The sequence below is a fragment of the Rattus norvegicus genome, chromosome 1 (genome assembly GCF_036323735.1).
Source record: "Rattus norvegicus strain BN/NHsdMcwi chromosome 1, GRCr8, whole genome shotgun sequence".
In the NCBI taxonomy this organism is placed as follows: domain Eukaryota; kingdom Metazoa; phylum Chordata; class Mammalia; order Rodentia; family Muridae; genus Rattus; species Rattus norvegicus.
Window position 1 is genome coordinate 239,148,313 of NC_086019.1, and position 23,979 is coordinate 239,172,291.

The 23,979-nt window shown below is 38.8% G+C and overlaps 1 protein-coding gene across 3 annotated transcripts in view; it reads left to right on the forward strand.

Annotated features, from left to right (window-relative positions):
* The first annotated feature begins 1,123 nt into the window (after positions 1-1,123).
* A1cf (APOBEC1 complementation factor) overlaps positions 1,124-23,979 on the forward strand; it is a 93,025-nt gene continuing 70,169 nt past the window's right edge. For 2 of the 3 annotated variants that reach the window (XM_006231272.5, XM_039085015.2), the window contains exon 1: positions 1,124-1,237. The gene's annotated coding sequence lies outside the window, so the exon portion shown is untranslated. 3 annotated transcript variants of the gene reach the window in all.

Here is a 23,979-nt window from a genome sequence, read left to right on the forward strand (position 1 = left end):
CTGTCTCTCCATAAGCACAATTCCAGGGCAAATCAATTCTAGAGGTGTTTGTTAGACCAGGTATGTAACTCACTGGGACAAATGTAAGTCAACCAAGAATCACGCTATAGGCAGAATGACTACTGCAATAAATAGATCTTTAATCTCTTTACTCAGAGGCACTCATCGATGGTAGCATCCCTTGCTCATTTGCATTTTGCTATAGATTTTAAAAAAAATGCCCAAAGTTGGCTTCTGGGAAATTAAACCCTTCTTACGTGACCTAAAGCCAAGGGAATCTATTCCTTAATTCCAGTTTTACAGCCTGTGTTTCACAAGCCTTAAATGAAATAAATAAATAAATAAATAAATAAATAAATAAATAAATAACTCAAAAATAGGGGATTTTGTTCTTTTTATCTTGTAAATAGATTTTTAAAAATTCTTTAAGGTATATATATATATACATACATATATGTATGTATGTATGTATGTATACTGCTCATGCTGCATGTTTTAAAATTAGACTTTACATCTTTACAAAATACGAGTTCTCTATTCTTTAAGGAGCACAGTGAGTACTGCACTTTCAAGCAATGAACAGCAGCACTGGGTCTTACATAAGGGCAAGCTCCCTCTTGAAATCTGAATGAGCAGCTCCTACCAAGTGAAATGGTTTCCAAGCCTGATCTGGCCTGAATTCAGTTACTTTGTTATATAAATGCCTTTTTGTATTTTCCATTTGAAAGCCAGCATTTATCTACCATACTTGACCTAAAACTCTACACTCTACTCCATGCAAAAATCGCAATAGAAAAAGTGGGGCGACAACAACATGTTCTCCTAGATTACCTTGCCCAGTATATCACTTTGACATAGCAAATAAATAAGGCGGGCTTAGTTACCTAAAATGGAACGAATTCAACATTAAAATTTATGTTCATAAGCTAGGTTCAAAATAGTATGGATCCTCGTCGTTGTAATATGAAATAAATACATTTTCATTTTGTAAACAAGATGGGAAGACAGTTTTGTAGCTTCTGTTCAGGCCATAGTGACCCAATTACCTGGTCAAAGGGCTGAGTGAATGCAAGAGGAGGGTGAGTTAAAGTTTAACTCCCAGGAATTGTAAACCAAACCTACAGCCACTGAACCTTTGGAGTTTGATACGATGATTAGAATATAACTAACGTGGTGTGCAGAATTCACCATAATCAAGAAACCTTTTCCGGGTGGGGGAACCTCAGAAATTACTCAGGTATGGCCCATGCTTTTTTCGTATTTTCTGTTTCAATCCTGTGCTTTTGTGTCAGTTAGAATGCATGAAAACAACTCGTGCTCTCTCCTATCCCTGAGCCTAATCCGGAGAGCTGTTCTTTGAGTCTTTTACTAATGAAACTATCTGAAAATCAAAGCAATGTCTTGGACTTGCTCTGTCTTCTCAAGCGGAGATAAAATTCCACGAGATACTTCTTGATCGGGTATGTTTCCAAGGCTTGGGGAAAGTGGAGTCATCACTGTGGGTTCGCAAGTGGAACTCATGTGCTGCAAACTTAACCTCCAGCTGGCCATCAGGGAGACCTGGGTTTCACTGTCTGTCCCGCTCTTAGGTCCTGGAAACAGAAAGGTGATTAACAAAAGACATAGTTTCCCTTCTCCAACAGCCTCCGGAGTTGTGTGTATCAGTCCCAAGTCCTATCATACTTTACACTCAACCTATTCAATTAACTCCTATGTACTACCACCCTAAAAAAGAAAAAAAAAACAATCAGGATGGATTCTTGCTATTTCTTCTGCTATTAGCCTGCTAACCAAAATAATATCCTAAGATATTTGCTTTTCCTTCTAGCAAGGAAAGAAAAATGTTATGGAAAAGTGGTTGTTTTTGAGTACGTTAAATCTATTTATTAGATCGCTTTCATAGACTAAGCAAACAGCACAGTCCACATATTTTCATAGTACCATTTTTCTCAGCCCTAAAACATAGCTAAAAACCACAGTACAATGTCTCTAAAGAGGGAAATAGATCAGGGCATTTTCTGTCCTATCAGAAATCTCAACTTTGTGCCTGAAGAATCGTTGCTTCACTATCAGAAAAGTAAGCCATGGAACGGCCCCATTGAACACATCTCTATAGTAGTGAAAGTACAGATGGAGGTCTCCAAGGGATGAAAACTGAGAAATCATTTAATGCACGCTCTAGAAGATTAATGTTTTGAAAGCCAAATATTAGTAAGTTTCCACTCAAGTTGTAATTTAGGAGAGTGGAAATGAGTTGTTCTAGCTTGAAACCCTAAAGTCCTAAGCACAAGGCACTGTCAGAGAACAGAATCTGGAGATAAAAGTGAAGTCACTTACTTGTCCAAACAATTAGGGGTTCCCCTGCTGACATGGAGTAGATGCACCTTGTTTATTTTTAAAACCGTTGTTTCTGGAATAAGAGTGGTTTTTCTCAGCTTAAAAAAATGCATACATCTTGCTATTCCGATTTACTGTGCATTAAATATAGGGGAAAGATAAAAGACAGTTGGCAAGAAACAGGTTGTTTTAAGTGACACTCACAGAATGCTACAGTGGATCCAAAACCATGAGAAGCGGTTTTTAACTAGACAAGTTAATCTGTGATGTTTCAATATCAACATTACCCGCACTGCACTCTGGGGACATAGGGACTCACAAACACGTGTCTCCCACAGGCAATCAAATGAGCCAAGTAAGACAGCAGAAAGGAGGTCTTCTTACCAGTTGGGTGGTCTTCAATATAACTAATGGTTGTTAGGTATTAGATTTTCAAGCACATTTCTAACCACCTGCTACAAATTTAATCTCATGTTTTCTTAGAGTACCCATATGAGGCCAATACTGTCATCATTCTATTCTACCATGTATTGTATTGTTACTTGATTGAGGAGCAGACAAGTTACTTAACAGGCTTGTTGTTAAAGGCAAGTGACATGGCCGGGTTATGCAGCTGCACATGGGGGCCCTGTACTAAGTCACTAGGATTTACCATGTGATGTGTATCCTATGTGTATTACTATGTGGGTGTTTATCGTTGGGACTAGCCAAAGGAACAGGTAATGTAGATTCCTACCCTTCCTTTATAGAAAACTCCTTCTTCCAGGAACATTTGTCCACCAGCATCTCTCCAAATTTTTATTTGTTAGGCAACAGGCTAAGGGTAAAATACTTTCATACCCCATGCCTGTTATTCACAACAACCAGATCACCTGAAATCACCATGTTTGGATCGGTCTCGGTCAAACCTTCCAAGAGCTCCCAGGCTTTCACAATCCTCCACCAAACAAAGCCAAGCCCAGGTTAAAGGCTTTAAAATTAATCCCAGCAAGAGTGCCAGATTCTTCTACAGGCTTCATCAGGCTCGAACACTCACTCCAAACCTCCCTGGCCCGAGAAGCTGTGCACATTATTTGAGTTCCCGAGATCTCAGATTCTTCAGATGGGAAATGGATGTGTGTCTACCCATGGAACATTATAAAGTTCCATGTACCGGTGCTTAGGAACCCACTTGACCCCTTCTACCATGCTCCCATTAATAACAATTCTTTTTTTCCAGAAAAACTTACTTTCCAAACTTACCACCCACTAGCTTTCTCAAAACAATTCCATTAAGATAGAAAACTATATAAATAGACACTGATTATTTATATAAGCCATTGCACTTCTTTGGAACTTGTACACACACACACACACACACACACACACACACACACACACACACACACCAACTACAAACAAGATGAATTTTATTTTAGAGACTATTTCTCAAAACTGCTATTAAAAACTCAACATGTCTATATTGGCACCCATAGTTTCCCACTCTGACATTCTGACACTGTGTATGTTAACTTTATTACACAGACAGATGGGTTAAAACCTATTTCAGTAACTAAAAACTCTGGTATCCCCTAGAATGCTGGTTAATACTCTGGGTACTATTGCCCAATGGCTTTCATTACCACATGTGTCTGTACATGACTCAGAAAGTTCAAACAAGATAGTATCGATCGATGGAGGATAAACATCGCTTTATCTTATCCATAGACACAGTAACTAGGTTTCTCTCAAGTGCATCTCTAACAGTCCAAACTCCCCCAGGAAAGGCAGTTGGAAGAGAAGCCTCACTCCTGCAGTGACCATGCATATTCAACAGCTAAAACCCATCTGTTCCTTAGCTTAAAACTGCAAATCTTGTCAGTTATCATTAACAAATATTTACTGCCAAACGAATCAGGAAAATTGATTTATCATTTTAAGCCATCAGCCCTATTCCAACCAGGCTATAAGCTTTTAAGGTTATTTAGAATTTTGTTTTTCTAATTGCTTCATTTTCTCCCTTCCCTTCCTTCCTCCCAACCCTTCCTATGTACCTCCCACTGCTCCTTCTCAAATACATGACTTGTGTGTGTGTGTGTGTGTGTGTGTGTGTGTGAGTGTGTGTGTGTGCGCGCGCGCGCGCATGCACGCGCAGTTTGGGAAGATAGAAAGATAATTAGATAGATATTCTTAAATATATAAGTACAACCTACTCAGACCATATGATGTTACTTGCATAAATTTAGGATTGATCATTTTAATTTAATACAACCGAAGTTTTGTGTTGAATATTTTTGACCTCTTCAAATAAAAGGCTAAAATATAGTCATACATTGATAATTGGTTTCAGGGATTAGGCCCAGGACCTCGGTGGTACCCAAATCCTCATATACTCGTCTCCTATAGAAAAACAGTTCTGCGTTTGCATATAACATATACACATCCTTTTACACACTCTAAGCTCTCCCTGGACTACTTCCTGTCCCTTGCACATTGTAAACACTATTAAAGAGTTTCATGTTGCATTGTTTATATCTTATTCAAGATAAATGCCTGTTTATGTTCGAGACAGATGTATTTCTTTCAAATATTTTTAGTTTTTTAAAGAATTACTTATGTATGTATGTATGTACATTGTAGTGGTCTTCAGTCACAGCAGAAGAGAGCATCAGATCCCATTACAGATGGTTGTGAGCCACATGTGGTTGCTGAGAATTGAACTCAGGAACCCTGGAAAAGCAGTCAGTGCTCATAATGACTTAGTCAGCTCTCCAGCCCCATCTTTCAAATATTTTAATCTGTGGTTGGCTGAATCTATGGATAGAGAACCTAAAAATTCAGATGTCCATGTATGTTTGCACTTGTAGAAATGACTGTCTTCACTAAACTATGTTGACATCCTCACTCTCTATCTTGACAGTTTGAAAGATATCTAAGGAAAGTGTATTCTTTATGGATTTGTAGAGGAAATTTTATGTGCATTGATATTCACAATCATGTGAACACATCCCAGGCTTGCTTGTTCTACTGGGGATTATTTTCTAGCAATACTGAGAGGACATAGTCATAAAGATATGATAGCTCCCTGGTTTGCAGAGTGTTCTACGTCAATAAATAATATGTCTAGTGAGAATTAGCACTCGACAGTTTAACCAGACTATCTAAATAAGCAAATTCAATAATAATTCTATAAAATCCTATTTTTCAATTTGGTAGTAATGACTTTACTTCTTCCAACAATTAGGAAATATTAATCGGTTGGGATGCTCTATTGATTTAAAGAACACTAGGGATGAATATGGGGATTACTTACCCTTGTATCTTATTACCATGGCACAGTCTAGTTTATAAATGTATTTCAGGGCCAGAAAGATAGCTCAGCAGGTAAAAGCAATCACTGTGCAAGCCAGAAACACAAATTCAATTCCCAGAACCCATAATGAAAAGCAAGTACTAACGTCCCAAATTTCTCCTCTGGTATATATACACATCCACACTCATACCCATACATCGTACATATGCATGCATATAATAATCAACAATTAATAACAATGTTAATAATAATAAATTTTATGGATTAAATTTGTTCTTTGACATTTGTGTGTGTGTGTGTGTGTGATTGCTTTCAACATAACCTCTCTATTGAAAAATATTAGTGTTAATTCTTTGAAAATTTTACACACTACATTTTGATCACATTTACTCCCAACTTCTCTATGATCCATCCTCACCTTCGCGGGACCCTCACCCTCAGGTCTTCAATTTTTTTTTCTTTTTTTTTTTTTTTTGTTTTCGGAGCTGGGGACCGAACCCAGGGCCTTGCGCTTGCTAGGCAAGCGCTCTACCACTGAGCTAAATCCCCAACCCCTTCAATTTTTAATTAAATAGCTAACCCATCAAATCAAATATGTGCTGTCTATACACATCTCGGTATGAGACTATCTGCAGAAGTTGGCCTATCAGAAGCCGTATCTCCTTTTTTCACAATTTTATTCGTGCATTTATTTAGATATTTTTGAGAATTTCACAAATACTGTTAGACATCATTTACCTTTCCAACCATCATTTGAAGTCCTCCCCATGGCCCCCGCAACTTCCTATTGAAGTCATGACTTCCTGTTTCATAATGATTTTAGTTAGACACACACACACACACACACACACACACACACACACACACACACACACATTTACAAATCCGAGCTGCTGGGTCCCTTAGTGTTGCCCATATGTACATGTGTTCAGGGCTGACCACTTTGAACTGGATGAGCCATTGGGGATTTGATCCCTGGAGAAGACTGACTCTACCTCATTTGCCATTACTTGCCTATAGCTCTTCATCTACGCATGCAGCCTTGTGAGATTCCCACAATCCACATAGGCATGTCAATTCTGCTCTTGTTCAGATGCCATATTTTTGAGATTTATGTATCCATGAGATACATAAGCAATCCCATCCATCAGACGATTGACTAGTCCTCTGAGGACCCACATTCTAAAACAAACAAACAAACACAAAACAAAACAAACTGCCTCTGTAAGAAGCTATCAACTGTACATACCTTCTCTGTCAAGGACGAGAGGCTCATGAAGCCCTTCTCACTTCATGCTAGAGCACTGGCTGGTTTGATCTTGTGCAGTGTGCGGGTCTTCTGTATGTCTTATTCAGGCATCTACAACTGCTGTGAGTTAATAAAATCTATCATGTCACTTTTTCATTTTGATCTATCTCAACCACCTTCTCTTACAATTCTTCTTCCCCTCTTCTTGAATGGTCCCCAAGTAATGAGTGAATGTGATATAAATGCCATAATTGTAGCTGACACCCTCTGGTTACTTATACTCTGTACTGTCACCAGATATGAGTTTCTACACAAACTACTGTCCAATCATAACAAAACAGAACTTTTCTGACTTGTTCTGTGACCGGCACTAATCAACGAGTGGAAAGAGATGAATTTAGAGGGAAGCTTGATACTATGTCAGAATAGTAGTGTCAGATTCAACCCTCAGGCTTATGAGTTCCCTAATCATGGGTTCTTTTGGCCAGGTGTGTAGTACAAAGCATGAGTTTCATTCTGTGGGGAGGCCTTAACTCCATTCAGAAAGCAGCTGGTTACACCTATAACATTTGTCCCACTACTGTACCATGTCTTACCATTCCAGACACCAATGGATCCAGTTCAAGGATTCCAAGCTAAAGTAAGACTGTGGATGACTTTCCCTCAGTAGGCTGCATAGCGCCTTCCAGTAGTGTGAAAGCATTTCAACTGGGAGGAGGCTTCCTAGTTAGTATTGCCTTGATTTCTGTATGTTCTGTATACAGTCTATATGATGTTGATGGCAAAAAAAATATATCCATTTCTGGTGGGCAACGAAGAGCAATGTCAAAAGCCTGTATTATTTGTGAAGTCTATGGGTTACCTCTGGCCAAGAACTCAAGGCAAGGTATCCCACCTAGCACTAAACTTTGGAGCCTGTGGCTTTTGAGAGAGCAGCATCCTCTTCATCCTCTGTGTAAGGTAACTCCAATTTGAGGACCTTATATGACTATATGGATGTGTGAAGGTTATAAAATGGATTCCTATATGGCCTTTTCAAACATCTCTAATGTTAACTATCCTTCTGCCAACCTCCTCATTGTCCCTACCCCTTTATGTCTCTCTCACCCTTGTTCCAATAATCTTTTTGTCACATTCAAGGCACTTTGTTTTGTTTGTGAGCCACTGAGTTTGCCCACTGGGCAGTTGTGATGATGATGATGAGTTTGGAAATAACCATTGGAACCTAGTAGGTTCAGAAATAAGGGCACAACTGAAAACAATGGTTCTCACTCTCCCAGAATCCATCAGTTAAGATATAAGGAATAATCTTCTTTCTATGAGCTTCTTCCCCATCCATTACTGGTTACTGGCAAAGCTTGTCTTATGAAGGCCCAGTGCAAGTAACTATAGCTGCCGTGACTAGAGAATAGCATTTTGCTGTTCTCTTCCCTATCTTCTGGCTTCTATATTCATCCCATTCCTTCTTCCAGAATGATCCCCTGAGGCACAGATGGATCACTAGAAGCTCTTGCTGAGGCATGAGCCTGCAACCTATCATTCTCAAAATCTTGGACAGTCATGAGTCTCTTCATTCACTGCTATTCACGGAAAAGAGAAGCTTCTCTCCTTAGAACCAAGAATAGAATTTGTCTATTTGTATAAACATACATGTGCAGAACGCAGTATGGTGGTATGCCTATTTATCTAAAGATCGGAAGTATGTTGGACTCTAGGATCTATGACCTCCCTAGACATGGTAGCGTTGTTTTCCTATTTTATTTTATTTTATTTTATTTTATCTTATCTTATCTTATCTTATCTTATCTTATTAGATTTTTCTTTACTTGCATTTCAAATGTTATCCCCTTTCCAGGTTTCCCCTCCAGAAATCCCCTATCCCATCCCCTTACCCCCGGCTTCTATGAGATTGCTCCCCACCCACCCACTCCCTCCTGCCTCCCCACCCTGACATTCCCCTACACTGTGGGGATCCAGCCTTGGCAGAACCAAGGGCCTCTCCTCCCATTGATGCCTGACAAGACCATCCTCTGCTACATATGTAGCTGGAGCCATGGGTCTGCCCATATGTACCTTTTGGTTGGTGGTTTGGTCCCTGGGGGCTCTGGGGTGTCTGGTTGGTTGATATTGTCCTTCCTATGGGGTTGCAAACCCCTTCAACTCCTCAATCATTTCTCTAACTCCTCCACTGGGGACCCTGTTCTCAGTCCAATGGTTGGCTTCAAGTATCGGCTCCTGTATTGGTCAGGCTCTGGCAGAGCCTCTCAGGAGACAGCTATATCAGGCTCCTGTCAGTATGCTTCTTGGCATCCACAATAGTGTCTGGGTTTGGTGGCTGCATATGGGATGCGACAGTCTCTGGATGTCCTTTCTGTCAGTCTCTGCTCCAAGTTTACAACACCAAGCACGAATTCCCTCTAATAGGGCAGGGCCCACAATGCATTCTGGGAGTGCTTGGTCAGCCCCATAACAGTCATGTCTCTATTGTGTATGTGAGCATAGTTTTGATAGGTTGATATACTAGTTCATTTGGTAGATAGCTGAGTAAGACCAATGATATATTATCTCCCCTTGTAGTCTAAGTAGCAGTTTCTGGCACCTTTAAGATTCAGCAGAATAGAAGTATCTAGTTCAATTCCAGCTTAATATACATACATACATACATACATGCATACATACATACACATACACAAACACACACACACACACACATATTACAATCAAGGTATGTATTGTCATCAGGAATGAAGGAGTCATATCATCTAGGTCTGGTGGGCAACCAAGATTAAAGATAGGAACTTGAACTGTTTGAGGAGACTTCTAGTGGCTTACTAACCAGCAATTCCTGAAAAAGTATCCCACATGGGATGGTGCATCCTACTGCTTCTGCAACTAGCAATAACAAGTAAATGTTTTAAAAATACTTCATACCTAAGAATTTAAATAAGTTAATATCAAACTTCTTCATGCTCATTTTAGTATGCTCTGGTTTAAAGTAAATGAATTATGATTCATCATTCCATGGGTTCAAGATGGCTAAAGAAGATTTTCTCTGTCTGTGTAGAGTGCTAATGATTCAGGGGTCTTCAGCTATTCTAGCAGATGTCAACTGACTTATCAATCAGTCAGAGGCTAACAACACAGTTAGGATACATCAAGGTGAATGAAAAGTCAGTTCCAAAGAGGCTCTAGAAGAAAGCAGCCCTAAAACAAACTGAACCATTCCGTTACTGTAGAAGAATGCAGTGAGAGAAATGGAGGTATAGACAATCATAAAATCTCCTAATAGACTGTTGGGAGAGTGTGAAGCATCACAGACAGACGCAATTGCTTTCTGTTTGTAGCAGTGTTAATAATCTTCCCTTTGGCTGTTTTACTGGGCTTCTGCATAGCACTCACCTACTCCGCTGGGGCTATTAGCATGAAGCACACAGGCTTATTAGATGTACTCAAACCCTATTGCTTCTGATTATTTGTTCTGGAAGTCAGGAATCTAAATCTGATACCATGGGGGAATGAACAATGTTGGCAGAAGAATCGTCTAATTCTCTTTCTCGGAGCCACATAACAGCACCCACACACACACTCCTGGTAGGATGCACACATTTACTCCTAACCAATTAGGACTTACAAGCTGTAATTATGAGAATAGCAGTATTATTAACAAGTTAACTTTAACATTCTCCCATGGCTCTCCCACATGCTAGGCACTTTGGTGAGCCGATTTAAGCCTTCTGCAAAATAGATACGATTACTATATCATTTCTCCAATCAAGAAATTAAAGCTTAGGAACATAAAGCAACCAGAACAAGCCATGCCACATGCCTCAGCTTGCAAACTAAGAGCAGATGGGTGATTCTAAAAGGTATTGCAGCTTAGGAAACTGATATCTCTTTACAGAGAAAAACTAACTGAATATCCCAAGAATGGAGAATGTCTTTCTAAAACAGTAATCAAAATTCAAAACTCTAGCCTTCTAGCGGGCCATTGCTTTGTATTACTACCCACTGCACACATCTGTAATTCAGCCTGGTTCTCTGCAAATTCTAGGAGGCAGAGGAATAGGTCCTCCAATGTCAATAAGGACCTATCTCTTCATTAAGTCTCATCTTCCTCTCTATGATCACATTCATAGACAGAGATTCAGTTAAAGGAAACTCAAATGTGACTTATGGACCTAGAGGTTCAACTTACAGAAGAAATCCATGTGTGCAAAGGTATAGTTAACACAGTGGTAGGGCCAGCCATAGAGCTATCACTGAACACATGAAGCAATTGCTATAAAGGACTTGGCTGCCTCACATCCAAATTCTTGTAATATCTGGAAGATAACAAATTATCTCCTAGGATACACATCCTTAACCCAGTAGGAAAACTAACTAGCTCTGTGTGTATACAGGGAGTCCTAGATAAGACCACGTTCATTTGGGACTTTAAATGAAGATTTAAATGGTCCTAAATATGACTTCACCAGCCTGAATAGATTATGATTTATTTAGCATTAGAGTGAATGTTTTTCATATGTTTTCTTGAAAAGTAAATTAGTTGGAAGGTAGACTGTGCGTTCTAGCACTCAAAGCCTAGATAAGACCAAGTATTACATAGCTAGGTAGGAATGGTAAGTAAGTAAGGGGGAGTTGAATAGTGAAGGAGAGAAGGCATGGAGGGGAGACTAAAATGATGGACTTGAAGTAGGTGTCTGTGTGAAAAGTTAAACTTATTAAACAATTCTGACTTCTTATTAGTCAAGGGAGCATCATATAGACTGGACACTGACCCCAGCGTGTCCCTCACTCCCTCGCTGTGTAAGAAACACTGTTGCATGTGCAGTGATAGGAACTGGAATCACCCTGAGAATGTTATTATATGATCCTTTAAGAAAAAAAAGACAAAACAAAATACCTGAGTGGGAATCCCTAAAATGCGGCTGGCAAGAGCTCTTGTGGGCTGGACTGATTACATGAATTGGATGTCCACATCCTGATAATCATCCTGACTTCACGCACATATGTACACCTAATACCTAGACACACACTAACACACAGAGATGTACAGAGAGACACATCTGTACACATGCATGCACACAGACACTAAATATATAAATTAAATTCAAAAGGCTATAATGAGGCTAGAGAACTGGCTCAGGAAAGAACACTGGCTGTTCCTCCTGATGACCGATTCAACTTCCAGCACCCACACAGCAGCTCACAATCACCTGTAACATTGGTCTAGTAAATCCAAAACCTCTCTCTTCTGGCCTGTGTGGACACCAGGCACTCACATAGTGTGCAAATATATATGCTTGAAAAATACTCATAAATATAAAATTTAAATTAAAAACAACCTGTAATGTCTACAAACTCATTTTCATTTACCTTTCAGAGATAACACATAAAATTAAATATGTTCCATAATAACAATACTCTTTATTATCTCAGAATTTCAAAGAATGAGATAAAGCCCGATAATATCTGGTACTGACATAGCAGAAAGAAATATTATGTTAAAACAAAATATTCTAGTCTGAGAATGCCAAGATTCGTAGCCTAGCTCGACCAACTGACTTTGGGTCAATTACTTAACTTCTACTAAAATCAAGATAATTTTTCAAAGGAGAACAGAATTTCTATGTGACCTGCTTCAGACAACACCAAGCAAGGGTCAGCCAACCTTAGATTGTACAACCATGATTCTTCTTTGGTTCTTTTTTTTTTTTTTTTTTTTTTCGGAGCTGGGGACCGAACCCAGGGCCTTGTGCTTCCTAGGTAAGCGCTCTACCACTGAGCTAAATCCCCAGCCCCACAACCATGATTCTTATCACATTTCTATGCTGAGAACAAAATGCTTTAGAAGAAGAAAATGATTAGGAGAGAGATGGACCATGAGCTGAAACATTGAGAGTGGTTTTTAGGATGCAAAGAGACTGAGAAATTAACAGAATTCTCACCCCCAGTTTGAAAATGTGAGCTTGGCACCCCCTCGCCCGCAGCTCTGTGGCAGTTTTCCCAAGGGATAGATATTCTCTATCACTGACAGGACCTTCTGTGTTTTGGGTTGTTTTTTGTTTGTTTGCTCTGTTTTGTTTTGTTTGGTTTTTTGGTTTTCTTGTGGGTTTTTTTTCTTGTTTGTTTGTTTGTTTTGTTGTTGTTGTTGTTGTTGTTGTTGTTGTTGTTGTTGGTCTAAAATGACTTGAAGGATCTTGGGCAATCATTAAAGCAAGCGAAGTGGAAGGCTGAATCTTTACACTACGGTACAAATCTCTCAGGCTTTGTTATTGACATAGTTACAGCCAGAGAAACCCAAACCACTCAGCACTCAAGGCCGCTTCGAAAACTCCAGGTGACTGTTTAAAGAGATGACTGCTAGTCACCCAATGTTAGTGTGTCAAAAATGCAAGCATTCAGTACATTATCCAGCCTCAAATCCCCTGCACAAGTGTAGAAACTTCACGATGAGTATATCCCAGAGGAGAAAATTAAATATAGAGGATAGGGTAGGGAGAGGGCTAAGTGAATCAGCAAGACTGCATCGAAAGAATTCCAGACCTGTATCCACTAAGGGACACCAAGAAAATGCTTCCTTCTATGTGGGACAGGGAGGTGCCCTTCTGTTACCAAGAATTCTAGCAGTTTGGGTTTTTTGCAACAGTCCTCAGCACCGTCCTAAGCAATCTGCACTCCATTTCTAGCTCCACATCAGTTAGCAGCTGACCATTCTCGTGACCAAGAATCTGTGGCGGATCCTCCCGTCTCAAGTGATATGTTGATGCCAACTTCCCTGTTGGGTCTGGATGCTGGACTCACCCATGAAGAAGTTGGAGCTATTACAACTTACACACTGAGAACTGACTTAATCACGTGTGCCAGCGCTTCCTCATAGAAGCCTGTCTTTTTCTAAATGCAGTGTTGAATCAAGGATGGTGCTGTCTCTAAAATCAAAGAAGTTGGAGAACCATCTCACACAAACTGAGATTAAAGGATCATCCTTTTTCCCCCCAAAGTTTCTTAGTTTCCAAAAAAATAAAATAAAATAAAATAAAATAAAATAATCTGTATCCCTATTAACTGTAGTAAGCTGGTGGTTTCCTAAAGGCAGAAAAGTTATTCTATTCTTTTTTAAGTTACAACTTTGCTCATTCATAGAATGAAAGAATTATCTCGCTAGAAAGATGAAGGAGAAAAGTCAAGAAAGCTTCGAGTACCTTTGGTTAAACTCCGTGCTGGGTAGACATACTCTCCGGCCTGCTGACTTGCTACTGTGCCTCTGTGGAGGAGACATCCCTAACCCAAACTCAGAATGAAGAACCAGCTTAATTAACCTGACCCAGGCTTGCGTAGTGTTAAGTGGCAAAACTGCAGCCTTCAAGCATCAGTCAAGGAGGATGACATCATAAGCATGAATAATAATCAATATTGGATGAGAGGCTCTGGGTTTTAATATCATACAGCACAATTGTAAAATTATGTAAAGCAGAGCATATTGTGTCTGGAATAATTTGAAAAATTAGTAATTGTAAAAATTGATGATTATTCAGCTGTGGAAATGCTGAATTAGGATATTTGCAGTAAAATGGATAAGGAAGGGAACATAAAGAGAAACGCTTATTCTTATTTATATGTGAATCGCAGCCTGTAACGTGGACATACATAGAAGCAGACAGGTGGGTATAATAGCATTTAAAAAGGAGGCCACGGAAGGGTGAGAGTAGAGGGTAAGGAAGGACAGATTGCAGGCACAAGGACACACATGTCACGAAAGAAGACATAAAGGCAATTGTTCCTACAGCTTCCACTGTCAGAGTTGTTTTCTTTTATGGATGGCGGATAAACATATAAAGATATAATTGATGGGGACGTGTGAAGCACGAAATGCAGCTCTGTGCCATCGGAAGAGCCATTCTAACTGAACGGAAGTTTATTGAGATGTAGAGCTTGGAAATAGGCAAGTGTTAATCTGAATTGCTATGGGACGTTTTCACTCATGAGTTCATTATAATAAATGACGTCAGTAAATGAAAACAATAATAAGGTATGGGCATTAACTATGCATGTAATTCCAGCATAGGGAGACTGAGGCAGAGAAATTACAGGTTGAACGACTAGATTCCATCTCAGAGCAATACTGAATTAACAAATAAAGCTTTTTGAATTGTCATCTCTGTAACAAGCCACATGACTTGACCCATACAATTAACTGCAGGATAAACTTAAAGGAAATAGAAAGATCCTTATGCTTTTTGAACCTAAAATTCTCTTAGGTCCAATTATTCACCCCAACTTCCTTACAAAAGACATGCAGTTTTCATCTGTTAACATTTTCTGAACTCATTTCTTGGACTAAAATTTTTTAAAAAGCCACCATTCCTTTTTTAATTTTTAATGTTGAAAGAACAGCAGTCATGTTTGAATGTCTTCATTTCATTGTTTCTTATCTTCCCGTCGTGCTGTCTAAGAGATTTTTGTTTCTAGGCTAGTCATAAAAGAAAGGAGAAATAAACAGCACTGGCCACCAGGGCTTCATTTGCCCTTGTGTATAGACATCCACAGTCACCATCGCAAGTCTTTGAGCATATACCTACTCACAACACCTTATGGAGTGGGTATGACCTTGTTTTAGCCATACCCTGTGAGAAAGGACAACATCCAGTAAGAATACGTGTACATGGACGTCAAGAATAGTTAGGACCTAGGCTCCCTGAACCCCCCTATCCAGGATATTGTGCTACGTAGATTGTTAAAAGCCTCTAAGGTAGGACTCCGCAGAATTACTTGGCTATTTTCTGTCCTTTCAAACTCACGTGAAAGTTTCTTGACTTGACCTAATCATTCTCTCTTCATAGCTGTTTCCTTCCCTCTAAACACCACTACAAATTATCATTTTTGTACAGCTAATATTAATATCTTTTTAAGGTATTAATAAAAATACTTCTTGGCTGGACTTCATTAAGACTAAGTTCAACCCAAATCAACTGAGCCAGATCTAGTAATGATACAGGAGAATGAGATCCTTTTAAGAAACAATTATCCATTGAAGGTCATGAGTATGTCAACAGCAAATTATTTAAGAAAATGCGGGCTCGTTTTCTCTTCTGTCATCTAGTTTCTTCCTTCCTTCATAGTCTTTTCTTCTTTTCAATACATTTTTATGTGTCTACCCTATTTGACAGTATGTATTCAATTGTTCTCTCTTACTTTGTTTGAACACATATGGTGTTTATATTAGAGCTCCAGTGAGCTATCATTAACTCTATCGCATAGTGCTGTTACCAAGGGTCCACTTATATCATGTCCTGGTCTTCACTAGGGATGAATTGAATCACAAACTCACACATAGAGAACACATCACACACACACACACACACACACACACACACACACACACACACACACACACCACAAATACATACCACACACACCTTGAGAAGGAATAGCACCTAAGAGGAGCTGACTCCAAACAGGCGTCTGTTCTTTCTTCAGAGGTCCCCACCATCTCGGATGTGTTATCAGCTGGCTCTACTGAGGCTGCTCTCTGGTGAATAGTAAAGAACAGTACACATAATGTGTAATTAATGGTTCAAGTAACTAAAGCCACAGTTAAGGACTCCACTCAGGCTGGACACAAGCTCTGTGTGAGCAGATGACTACAGTGATGCTATTCTAGAGTAAGACAAAGGAAGGGGAGCGTGAGATTCGGTGTTGTGAGTGGCACTTGCTAACCTTTAGGCACACAGTTAAATCTCAAACGCCCTGCTTTGAGATGTAGAGAAGCTAACAGTTCCTCTTCTTCTCTTCTCTTGTATGGTTTAGTTTCCAGCTAAATAAATCCCAGGGATTTAAAGGGCTTCTCTTTAACAGCTAAAGGAAGTTTCAAGCAGATAAGTGGTAAAATGTCTTTGAAGCGGAAAAGGCCTATCTCTGTATGCCTATCTCTGTATCACCTGTTTTAATGAGACTATCACTTAGCTAGAAGCATTTCCAGTGAACCAGACTATAGAATTTTAATCAGATTTTTAAATAAAAATGGATGATTCTAATTAACTACAGTTTATCCTCAAACAAAAAACATATCTATATATCAAGATTGTTTTGCAAATTTGTGATCAATTCACCATCTGATTATGTTTAAATTTTCTCAAGAGTGCTGGTAATGTTTTGGAATTAGATTGTACCTTAGTAAAAAAATATTTTGACCCAATAAAAAAGTTAAATAAATTTCCTCTTCACTATGCATGCTTTAATCTCTTGACTTAGAACAAATTTAAATGAATGAATTAGTGAATATATATATACATATATACATCCATATACTTGTGTGTATGTGGTATAAAACATATACAAAATATCGTGTTTATGAGATATCTGCTTATTATTTTTCTCTAATGAACTCTAAGTCAATAGCTCCAGTGGTTCCCCTCATATAGTTATTTTTCTGAAGATATTTTATTACTGTGCAATTTCTCAGGATTTTGGGTTTGTTAGCTCAAGTTACTATAGGTAAGACCCCAGATGACTCCAAATCAGATGGGGTGGATTCTAAGCACAAGCAATGACCGAAGTGATTAATGATGGCTCAAAACACCTTTACAAAAGCTCTTCCTTTAGAAAGTTGTGCCTTTCAGCTTTGCCCTCCAAAAAATAATGACATGCTATCAGCAACTTCTGAGTCATGAGAATCATCAAAGAAGCTGTAGCAAGAAGTAGGGTAAGGGTGAGGGATTACAACTGAGCAGACAGGACAAGACCCTATGCTCAGGGCACTCATGTTTAGTGTTGTACAAGGTTCCATAGTTTCAAGACCCGACATCTCACTATCCCATCAGGCATTTGGTCCATATTTGACTTCCTTCTGTCTGACTTCCTATAGTCTAGAAGAGCCAAAGAGCTATGGATGAAACTTACTGCTTTAATTCACATTGAAGAATAAAAATAAGTACAACGTCATGTTATATCCTGCCAAATGATATGGCCCAGGGTAAGCCATGAAAATGCTACGCTCTGCTGGAGAATTTGAATGAGAACTGACCGGGGTATAACACAGAGCTGACAATGACCACATGTTTACATTGGACCACAGGCAAAGGAAGTCAGGACCTGGTCCATGGGTACCATCCCACAATCCACTAGGCCTAGTCAACAGATTTAGTGAGATAGATATTTCCAGTCCAGACGAGAGACTAAACTGTGTACTGCTCTAGTTAAACAAACCTGTGGGTGAGAATGCAAATTCACAGCACTGCCCTTTCTGACTTCCCACTGCATCCTGTGTTCCTCACAGCAATACTCTGACAGAATCAAAGGATATCTGCAATCTCTTCAACCCTCACCCACGTCCTTTAGAAGGAAAACAGAGTCAATTAGGGAAAATTTAGTGATTAAAGGCACAGATCTGACCCTCAGGATGTTTACATTCAGATCGTCTGTCTGTTACTTGTTACCCACAGTATGTTGGGCATGTGAACTAACTTCTCTTTCTGGCCTTACTGCTTTCACCACAAATCATAGAAATGCTAGCACCTACTTCCTGGGATTCTTATGGGGATAAAAATCAGCCATGTTTAAATGTGAAGCATAGCTTGGAATATATGCTTAGTACATGCTGATTTGTTTATTATTCTTACTTATCATTTTAAATTTTGCCAATTAACAGCCAAAAAGCAGTAACAGCATTTTAACTTGGTCACTAAAGGTTGTCATGTGTGAGCCTAGTGGTGGTGACAGCATGCGCCTTGAATCCCAGCACTTGGGAGGCAGAGACACACAGATAATCTCTATGAGTTCCAGGCCAGAGTGAGTTCCAGGACCACCAGGGCTACATAGAGAGACCCTGTCTCAAAAGAACCATAATAATAATGATAATAAATAATAATAATTGTGGTTTACATGGTTACAATTATTATAAAAATATCATCACCATCACCACCGCCACCACCATCATCATTATCATCATCATCATCACCACCACCACCATCATCATCATCATCATCATGTGGGAAACCCAAGTTTTTAAGTTATTTTTATTCCTTTTGACCCACTCTGCCCTCTGATTATCTGTCCACTGATGTGTGAGTCTCTCTGTTAATGATTTAAACATGGGTGGTATTTGTTTTTGTTTTTTGCATTTTACAGATATCATTCTTAACTCTTACTTATCTGTCAGTCATTTATTTCAGTCTCTGCCAAGGTTACATTACAATTACATGTGCTTGTGATTTTTATGCAGTTAAATCTGGCAGTCTTTTCATTGTGGATTTTTACACTTCCTTTCAAAGACTCCATGCCACAAGAGTATGAGAATGTTCTCCTGTGTTCTAAGAGTTACGTAATGCTTTTAAAGGTTATCTCTTTTTATCCTCTTAGAATTTGGACATAGGTTATTAGGTGATAGTCCAACTTTATCTATTTCTCAAATTGTCCACAAACTCCCTAGGATCTGAAATAACACCCCTTGGCAAGCACCAATCTCAAAGCAGCTATGGATCAAGGCCTTTGATTCTGTGACATGGATTTTCTGTTCTTGGGAGTGTTTCATTTCTTGCTGTTGGTTAAGCTGGCTCCAGGTCATTCCATGAGCTTGATAAATCTTGTGGCAACTATCAAATGTATTTTTGCTGCCAGAAGAATCACGGGGTTAATTTCTTGAGTTTCAAAATGATAGAATCTAAGTTAGAATGGCAATACTTGATAAATGTGGAAGAACAGATTTCGTTACTTAATAGGCTTTTCACTTGAACAGTTCATTAGGGCTTTCTGTTGAATTTTATCATTTTCTTCACATGATTTCAGGCACTTCGTATGTTTATTCTTATTCTATCCTTTTATTGGTCAGATTTTCCTCCTGGAGTCTCGTTTGTCCTCTTGGTGGACATTTAGACTTACCCTTGAAGCGCTCTTTGACAAGCTGCAAAACAGTGTCATTGAACTGACTTACATATTCTGAATGATAATGGACAGTTGACTTCCCTGATGTGACAATGTTCCCAGGCCTTTATCGCTAGGAGGGTATTGAGTTCTATTCCTAACTCACTGAAAAACATCAGTATCTCTAAGCTAATATGGATATCATTTTACTTAGTAGCACTTCTTTATTCACTATAAAAATCGTGCATGTTTTTATTAGCAAAGAGAATGAAATTTATAGAGTCCCTAATACTCAATAACCTGTGTTTTATAACCATGCTGTCTTGTAAACTCGGTGCTGTGCTGACAGTCCATATTTAAACTTACCTGTGATTTTTTTTCTACTAGTTTTCTGATTTGTTATATATTTGTGTGGTTCTCATCAAAGATGTGATATGTTCACACACAGTTTCATAAACTTCCATAATTTTCCATTCTTCAAAGGGCTTTCTGTAATAAAAACAACTATTCCTTTCACTTCTCTACATTCATTCTATTATTTATTTATTTATTATTTATTTGTGTGTGTGTGTGTGTGTGTGCGTGCATGCATGTGTGCATGTGGTGTGCGTATGAGCACCTACACTGGGAAAAGGGCATCAGATCCCCTGGAGTTAGAAGCATCCTGACATAGGTGCTAGGTACTGAATGATGACCTTCTTGGAAGAGTAGTAAATATTCTTAACCACTGGCCCATCTCTCAAGCCACAGTTACTTGAATAGTGTTTAAAATATGCCTAAACCTTTTTTAAAATAAAAGCACAGTTCAAGTAAACAGTTATTAGGTTATGTAAAACATTAATTTATCCTTGGAACAAATTTGTTAAAAAAAATCATACTTTTCTAAGTAAATATCCAATACACCATTGTATCTACTTTTTAATTATTAGAAGCATATACTCATTAGTGATAAGTCTGGCTTGTGATTATGGTCCCTCCTCTCGTTTGAAGAATTCACATCTCTCTCCCTGGTCATAAGACAGCAGCAGTGGAGTAGACTCTTGTCTCCTGTCACCTCTCACCCAGTAGAACCTTGATTCTAATTCTACTTTGTCTCTGGTTCCTATTGGTCCACTGTGATTCTTTCCTACTGTCTTCTCTTGACTGATATTTTGCAGTGATCTCTGTTTTCAGTAATTCATTTTTTTTTCAGATTAGGATTTTTGACCCAGTTTTATGATGAAAATGCTATTTCACCAAATATTTACAAAGTAACAAAAACTTGAATTTTTATGTTGTAAATTTTAGAAGTCATATGTCATAAAATAAAATAAAATAAATTCACTTATCTACCACCCAGTTTAACCAGTTAGTCTTTTATAATCAACAGCCTTATGAAAATAAATTTAACATGAATTAAATTTAACCACACTCTCTTTTTACAACCTATCTACCAGTTTTGTTCCCCAAAAGTCAGTTGCAACTCCTTTGTCTAGACCATCAGCCAGTGTTATACCACTGTTCATGCAAATATCTCCTTGTTGCTGGCTATTTGGGCAATGTCTAGCTTCCTTACAAGCTCTGTGAGAGTTGGGAGTAAAAAGGAGAAAGAAAAAGACCAGTCTTCAGAGAGTTAAAATCATGGTGAAAGAACAGAAGTTGAAATACCACTGTGTTCTTCTCAACCAATACAGAATTACTACCCAGAAGGTTTTGTGAATTACAATTGCTATTAACACAATCCCTAAAAACAACTTTTATTTCTTTATTTCAAGATGATCTGGGCCCAAATTAATGCGTCATAGATTACCTGATGCCTTAATAACAGGAAGATTGTTCTGATTAATTAATTAATTGAAATATTTTTAAATAAGGTGATACATTAAGACTTTTAAAATACTTTTTAGCTTTTTAGGTTAAAATATAATTACATCATTTCCCTCCTTCTCTTTCCTCCCTAAAATCCTTCTCACTATCTCCCTTTATTCTACCTCCAAATGCATGATGTCTATTTCTTTAATCCGTGTAATCACCACAGCAACCCGTTGGAATGTGTGGATAAGCTTATTCTTTTCTATGCTGACGATGCAAACTCGAATAAGCCATTGCTTTCATTTGTACACATTTTTCTGCTGAGTTTTGCAGCTAACTTATATTTCTTTTATTGAGTAATGCAACGTGTTATTTACTTCACATCATCAAAAGACTTTTAACACGAACCCTACGTTTCTGTAACTCTGTGAAAGTCCCGGGAGATACTTTTAAAAGCTGAATTTCTTTTCAAAACGACTTGTACGTGTTTAATAATGGTTATGAACACCTCACTTATACCATGCAAGACCCGCTCACAATAAAACATTAGCGAAAGATTGATATGATTTAGGGAGTGAAGCCTTTGACGATTTCAAATGCGCATGAGGTCTGCTGTCACCACAGCCCTGAGCTTCCCACTCAACGAGAAGGACCTGTATCCGCTGCTGATGAAGTCACAGTCTCTTTCCCTGTGTAGTCTTCTTGTCCACCCTCTTCCAGAGCATCAAATAAGAGGGTGGCATAGTAAGCAGAGTAACGGAACTAAGCTTTCTAAATTCTAAACTGCCAAAGACAGGAAATTCATCTAGAGGAAAGCAATATTTATTGGACTCTTCATTAAAGTTGAGGATAACTGTTTCATTTTCACTTTGAATCAAGATGCCTGCTGACATCCACTCTCTGCACCTCCCTTTTTGCTCTCTGCCTGTCATTTCTGCTTTTACGTCCCAAGCTCTAGCTTCTTTGCTTTAAACAGGCTTCCCTCTCATGCATTTTGCCAGCTTTGGTCTCTATTGCCCATCTCACATTGTTGAAAGACCTTAGAAATGAAAGTAAAGTTTGCTCCTCTATTTCTTTTGTCTCCCTGGTCGCCACTTTAGGACAAAAAGAAAATCCAAGGGACAATCCCCATCTTCAAACCTGTCCTGATTGTCCTTTGTGACTTGCAACTCTTTGTGGCACCAAATTTCTACTGTCAAAATAAATGTATTTCCTTTCTCTGTGAGAGGCAGGGGTTTAACTGCAGAGCAACATTCGTCTCTACCTGACAGATATCATTTTCTCCACAACACCTTCCCTTCTCTGCATCCTCTCTCCTTCCACCTTCCCTGACCCAAGTCCCACTGCCACCAGAAACCTGACACCCCCCAGCAGTGAACTCTGGTAGACCAGAGAGGTGATAAAAAAGGCCATTCCAATCTTTCCTCAACTTCAAGGGAAGCAGAGATCTTGAAGAACAGTTTCTAGGTCCTGCTGAATCAAATGGAAATGGGTATTACAGATGTAAAAATCATAAATGCGTAGAAAAGAAATCATGTCCATATAAGCTCAGTTTTAATCACTTTGTCATTGAGAAACATATGCTCTTGTCTCTCTCATGATATGGCATGTGCAGAAAACATCAAAACTCAACCTTAAGTTTATTCTAGGGTGGAACTACAGAAAGTTATTGGGAATAATTAGAAATAATGAATACAAGGACATTTAATTTATATGTCTTTTTTGTTTTTTACTTCTGATCAACTACAAGTCACTATAATCTATAAAGTTGTTGGCCCTAAGTCTTCTGTTCATTCCTCATGTGTTTGCTGACCACTTGGCATAACATCAAGCACAAATGACAAGTAGAAGACAGCCCTTCCATGCATGCTTACAGTTCAGTGAGAATGAGAGTCAGGGGAACATTGCAACACTGTGTGGGGCAATGCAGAGCTGTCCAGGCTTTCCTGAGAACACCAAGGAGATGGCATTTAATGGTACCCAGGGAGGCTGTCAAAGAAAGCATCATAGAGCAAACAGGCTTCAAACAAATCTAAGTGGAATCAATGAGACCAAACAGTGACGTTGGAAGACACAGGAAGGGGAAGTGTAAGCGGTGAGCCTGGAGATCTAAGGAAGTATATGGGTGCTAAGAGAAGCGGTGTGTGAAGGATGAGCAAAGGAAAACCAGGATGTGGGACTGAGGAGGATGTGTCATACTGGTGACATGGGACTTTATCTACCACATGGAATTATGTAGAGATATAATAGCCAATGCTGAGCACATGTTAAATGCCAGGGACTATTTTGAGTGTCTAATGATTATCTTAACTAAGAAATAAGATAAACTATTATCCATTTCATATATATAAACACATAGAGGTTCAAAGAGCTTCTACTGGTATGGAAGTAGAATACATGCGAATGCTTTCTTTTTCTTTGAACAGGGGATCTCCTTATGTAGTCCGAGCTA